The following is a 6,968-nucleotide window of genomic DNA, read 5'->3' as shown; positions in this document are numbered from 1 at the left end:
TAGCAGCAATGTTTGGACTCAGTCTTCTGGAGCCGGCGGCACTGTATTTACTTTGAAATCTGATTAGGTCTCCTGTCTGACCAAGTTGACTTCACCTCACACCGAATAACTCTGTACAGATGACTTCAGCACGCCTTGCCTCTGATGGACTCCCTCTATTGCACCTTTGACCTCACCCATATGACTGAGAGGCCCTGAGCGGGAAATTATGGCACATCACAATTAGGCTTGCTCACTGTCTTGCTCTTCTCCCTCTTGCCTTCGATGCCAAAAACAATATTCAGTCTCATGTCAGAGCAGCACTGCACTGGTAATTGACGGTGCTCACACAGCACGGGCCTTAAGATGTATTGCTCCCCTGACACCTTGTGTAGTAGCCTGATTGCTCATTGTGGATTGGAGTATTACCACATGTAGTATATTATGTATTGCTGGATTGGTTTAACATCCAATCATCCTTTCTTGCTAAATCCACATTACTGTGCGTGAGATTACCTCCAGCAGACTTCAACTCAGTCTGCAGGTGATTTCTACAAACTCTTGACAGTTCCATCTATTCACTTCCAAATGAGCATGTAGCTCCGCTCCTCCTGAAATGTGTAATAATAATAATGAAAGAAGTCATATTGGAAGACTTTATATTTGAGTTTAAGCTTACATAACCCTCGGGCAGTCTTATTAAAGAGAATGTTTGATCTCTAAGAGAGCATTTGGCAGTGGCATGACAATTTTGACACCTCCGAGCCAAATATTGAAAATGTCTTCTCAGTCCAATCCAAGAATCACATCATCTTCACTCTAAGTCTCGGCAGCTGGTGGAGCTCATCCATTCCAGCAGCATTTTCTTTTCTTTTTTTGTGTGTGTGGGTAGAATTTGAAATATAAAGCACTTCTACAACTTCCCAGGGGGTATGAGTTGAGGTTTGCCAATCATGGAAGGCACGGGTATTGTTCACCAGTATTACTTTCTTTCCATGGCTGCAAGAGAATTTTTTTTGTCTAGTGCACAAATACACATGATAGCAGTTATTACAGAATTTCAAATCCACGGAAAAAAAAAAGAAATTCAAATCGCCCAAGTGCAGCACATGCCTGTAACTTTACAACATAATCTGGAGTTATCAGATTTCCCTTTTTTCTCTTTCTGGTAAGAATAATCATGGCCGCAAATTTGGAGATAGTGCCGCATTCTCTCTAATGTCATGTTTTCAAAGAAAATTACAGAGAGGAAAAGTGAAGCTGTGCATAACAAAAGGAGCAAACATGGAAACAGTGCTTGTTGAGGAAGGATTACACGGGTCAAAAACTGATCAGCTCCCTTGTGTATCCTCTGTGTTATTGCTGATGTGTTGTGAAAACAAATCAAGGTGACTTGTGCAGTTGCACAGATGTTCTGCCCGGTGCCACTGGGTGCACACTGGGAGTTTGTATCGTTTTCTGGCCCATGAGCCTGGTCGATAACCTTCATCTCGTTGCCATAGAGTGTGACGGTGCTGAAGTCAGCACTGGGCCCTGAATCAGGAGTGTGGGCTGCTGATTTATAACCTGACATGCAAACAGAGCGAGGTGATGCATATCTAAAAAGTTTACAAAAATAATCATTGAAATTCATATGAGATGCCGGAATTCAGATTCAGCTCAGGGATGCTTGGCTTTGCAACCTCCAGCACCGAGTCATTTGTCTTCAGATCTTATTGATTTATATTTTGACAGATATTAGACTGAGGCCAGTGGTGGGTGTCTTTGGCACTGTCATCTCCTCTCCCACTCTTGGATTCATTTGTTGACCAAGAAAGCTTTCAGGGAACCAAAGAGCTGAGGTTTTTCATGGAATATTTGGCCCATCTCTCCAGCGCCCTTTGAGTTTATCCCATTAAGGCCGAAAAGTATTTTCTGCAAGACAAACATGTAGAGTGATAGATAGCACGTGTGCATGCTGAAATGTGTTGCTGTTCCTGACAACATCCCAGTATTGAACCTGGATGTTACGTGTGGTCAAACCCGTCACTGCCTGCAACTGCTTCATCCTACAAAAACACACATGCTTTGATTTACAGAGGCATAAATGGTGGATGACTGTTTATATTTACTCCACATTTTATGGGCTTTGTTTAAAGTTTTGATAATCCTTTGAGCCCAGACCTCTTCATTCACTACCCCTGGTTGTGTACCATTGAGAGCTGACAGGAGAAAATCATTAGTTACTCTGTTGGGTGGGGTGACCGTGAAGCACCTTGGCTTGGAGAAGGCAAAGCTGAAGAAACATTGGCAGGACATAGTTAAGTTAGATAGCAGACCACCATGAAATATATCCACACAGAGGATCGGAATTAAATCTGAGAGACAACTATCACAGTAGGACTGGGTGCAAAAACAATTAACAAGCCTCAACCTCAGAAAAGAAATCCTTTCCATTTGTTAATAACAATGAGGGGAATGACACATTTCTAACTTTGTAATTAGTTTTTGTGACCTTTTTCCTGAAAATAAATAAATAAATTGCACTGTTTTTTAATTTTAAAACCATAAATTGAACAAAGGTGGTGGATGTAGCAAAAATGATAGAAATTAAAACTCATAAATGTAAATTCATATATTTTTTTATTTATCAGAAAGATTAATAAACACACTAAAGGTTAAAAATGATTAGATTTATTTCTTGGTAATTATTTCATGGTTCAGGCTTTATAGATTCAGGCTAATATCTGTTTGGTAAATATGAAGCTACGGCCAACTGCCTGCTAGGTTAGCTCTGGCTGATGATTGGAAAAAACAGGGAAACGCCTAGCCAACCCAGCCTCTGTGCCAAGGTAATAAAATCTTCCTACTAGAGCTGCTAAAGTCCCACCAATAAACACAACGTATCTTATTTCTTCAGTTCATACAGAGCTCAAGTGTAAAACTCTAGCTTTCATACCGGTTTGTGTTGAATTTTCCTTTTTCCTTGAGCAATGACTTCCGCGAAGTAACTGTGGCTTGATATAATCATTTATGCCAATTACAGTCATTTTCCCCATTTGTAGTTCTCATGTTGAGCTAAATGAAACAAAGATCATTTAAACTAAGCTAAGCTAAGATAGTCAACTCTAATTCCAGCTTAATATTCAGTAGACAGCCATGACGGTGGCTCACACCTCCTGTACACCTCCAGGACACTGGGGCGTGCAGCTCGGATCACAGCTGACCCTTCTCACCCTGGACACAGTCTGTTGGACCTGCTCCCCTCAGGCAGGAGGCTCCGGTCCATTCGGACCAGAACCTCTCACCTTAAGAACAGTTTATTCCCCTCTGCTGTTGGACTCATGAACAACAACCATAAAACTGTTCCCACCACAAACACATGACCCTACACTGTGTTCTCTGCATCTGTTCCATTTTTGCACTGATCATCACCTGCGTACATGTATACATCAATCTGCTTAGCACTTTTAATTTTTATTTTCATGTTTATTTAAGTGTTTGTCTTACAGCACGTTTCGCACTAAGTGCCGCAGCAATTTCCTAATGTTGTAAACATTTGTGCAATACTTTTGTTAATAGTCAACGGTGCAATAGACTCCATACTTGAAATGTGCAATTCACTTGTATTTTTATTTTTATTCCTATTTATTCTATTTATCCCCTTCGTATAGTTTATTTATCCCACCCGAGGGATTAATAACGTTTTATCTTATCTTATCTTATCTTATCTTAAACCTGCTCAACATTTGGCAATAAAACCCTTTCTGATTGTGATTCTGATTCACATCTGATGCCTGTCTCCCTTTTTCAGCACATTTTCATCTATTGTCTCTGGTTGTCTAACTGAGGTTTACTTATCCTATGACTGATGTACATCTGATGTAGATCACACATTATAAGGTGATATTACTTGTGGACATTTGAAAAGAAATGAGTTGAACATAGCTCTGTGTTCACTGTCTTGGGCTGTTTAATGCTCACGGCTATGTATTCAGAGACTTCTGTTTGAAATTAAAAAACAATGGTTGAGGTTATGTTCAACAGAAAAATGATAGCAACTGATCACTGTAAAAGAGAAAATCTTTTTTTCTTTTATGCCCTATACTATGACCATTCAGAGACTCTCAGGTCTGGATGGAAGAACCGGTTTAACATATTTTTGCGAGATCGATATGTTATTAGCAAAATAACATTACTGTGGCTTTGGAGAAGAAAACTGAAACAAAGTCAAAAGAGAGGAAAGAGAATTCCCCTTCACATTTCCCAAAATACTACCTCCCAAGTACCTTTTTTTGTGAGGATTGGCTAGTTGAAGCAAAAGAAACCAATCCAACTTGGCCCTTGAATCCCTGTTTAAAATACATCATTTCTACATCATTTAACCTATCCGAGAATGCTTATTGGCTTTGTCTGCCCCAGTGAAGACTTTTTTTTCACCACTGCTTCCTAATTCAATATTGTGTAATAACAAGTATTATGGCCTGCACATAAAATGCAAGTACACAACTCACATTACACTTTAAATGGACAATATATTCCACATATTTATGTTTAATGAAGGAGCAATTACTGGGTTTTGATCATTTTGCAATAAATTAGGTTGGAAGACCATACGGAGGTTTTTTCCTTCACGGTAACTGGATGAAAATTAATAGGGCTGTGAGAAGGCACGCTTCACTTTGTGAAAAAGTGAGCCTGTTCTCGAGGCGATTAAGGTCTTCTTTGAACTCTCCTGTAGACACAGAAAACCACTCTCACATGTCAGAATAATGATGCTATATTGCTTCTGTCATATACTGGTACATTACGTTTAATCGAGTACCTCACATTGAACTTATAGCAGCATTACTATGTAAAGGAAAGCTGAAATAAAAATATTAATTCAAGATCCAAAATTACCCCTGCCCCCTTTATGACCTGTTCTCCCATCTCCTGCACTTTTTGTGTGCAGTCCCTAACATTTTGACAGGAAAAATAAAATATTTACTGGAAGCGTGGTTTCTAAAAAAAGCGTAAGGTCTATTGTTCCTAAAAGTGAAATAGACTTAAGGATTAAACAAAAGATCAGTTCAAACAGCTGAAGAACTCCTGCAAGAAAAAAAAGCGTACAAGCGGAAGTATGTAAAAATATGAATACAGCAATAAAGAAAAGAAAAGAAGCATTGCTGCCTGCTTATATCAGCAAAATCTAGTAAAGAATATTGTAACACAGAAGGTATTTTATTGTGATCTTATAAAGCGAGCTAAGTGGCAGCAGCCAAACTGGCCTCATATTAAATCTATGAATGAGCTAACAGTAACAAATTCCCTAATCATACTTGCCAAACAGACCGAATAATTTTCATGGATACCTTTTTTTTACTGCAACCATTTGTGAGACCAAGCAGACAACAAAAAAGATGTTTGAGGAGAGTCGAAGCTGTGTTTTCTTTTTTCTTTTTCATTTAAAGCGTGCTGCCACTGAGCGAGAGCTGGCTGTGTCAGAAGCACCCAGTAAAACAGAAACTGGCCACGGTGAGTGGTGTCTGTTTATGACTCATTTCTACCTGCAGTCAGGCGGCAGGGAGAAGTGCAAGGGGAAGAGGGAGAGACTGGCGCTAACAAGGGGAGAATTGTGTGGAGATACAAAACAGCGCCGTGTGGTTGTCAGGAAAACAAGGTAGCAGTGAAACCCATTAGAGATGGGCCATTCAGTAGCTGATATTGGCTGTTGTTGACCGGGTATGGTAGACACATGGGCACCTTTATGAGGCAGCTGCTGAAATGAAGGTGGACAAGGGATAGTTTTGATGCACAGTGAAGACATTCTAACCTTTAGGAAAAGGAAAATAATTGGAAAATGATGCGGTTGTTTTCATTAAAATTTAGACGGCAAGCAAGTGGTGGTTAATATGACTTTATTTGCCCTCAAACCGTTCTCGTCCCATAAAGAAGTCATACAGCAGAAATATTGGTGGTGTCTGGAGGAAAGCCCATGTTTTCACATTCAACAATATGTTCACATGGACCCCTCTTTATAAATGAAATGTTTCACTGTACAAACACCACAAGGAAATTATTGGAATTCTGAAAGTATTACAGGTCACAGTCATGTATCCTTCTCAGAAACCAGTGAAGGAAAGACAAAAAAAACCTTGCTCATTTCCACACATAAGCAACAACACAGTAAAAGGGTAAAAATGTATGTAAAACTCATGTCCTATACTCCATGACAAAGAACCATATTGTCATGGAGTAATAAAATGAAGTACTACACTTTAAAAATCATGCACATTTCTTGGAAATAATGTATTTGCCATTAGGGAACATAGTTGAGAACCATGACTTTACATTTGGGCATTCACCTGACTGACAGACTGAAGGACCGGCAGTATAGTGTACAAGAAGGGATGAGTAGACTATTTCCTAAGGAAGCTCAGAACTTTTAATCTGTGCAGCAAGATGTTGGAGATCTACTACCTGTCAGTAGTAGCAAGTGCCATCTACTTTCCTGTTGTTTGCTATTCATCATCATAAAGCATCAGTGCCTGAGATGCCAGCAGGATCAACAAAATGATTCACAAGGCAGGAACCATCGTTTGCCTGTATGTGGAGGTGTTTGTGTCAGTGAAGGACAACTGCTCTCCATCATGAACAATCCATCACAGCTGCTCCACTCCACACTTCTGAGGCAGCAGAACTTCTTCTCCCTCAGACTGATTCAACCCATAAAGAACGCTTCAGCAATTTATTCCTGCCATTCTTTATTAAACTGTATAATAAGGCTTCTTCCTGTGACAGGTAAACACACCTGTCAGGAATAAGATTTGTCTTAAATTCATACATATCACTCTAACGTTTTATTATTATTATTATTATTATTATTATTATTATTATTATTATTATTATTATTATTATTATTATAAGCTACTATTTTTATTCTTTATCCTGCTGCTGTAAAACAATACCAACAAAATTCAACAGTCTATCTATCTCTCCTCAAAATGGTATACTGGTAACATAAATTC

This window comes from Astatotilapia calliptera, chromosome 11 (assembly GCF_964374335.1).
Source record: "Astatotilapia calliptera chromosome 11, fAstCal68.1, whole genome shotgun sequence".
In the NCBI taxonomy this organism is placed as follows: domain Eukaryota; kingdom Metazoa; phylum Chordata; class Actinopteri; order Cichliformes; family Cichlidae; genus Astatotilapia; species Astatotilapia calliptera.
This window is presented reverse-complemented; position numbering follows the sequence as displayed.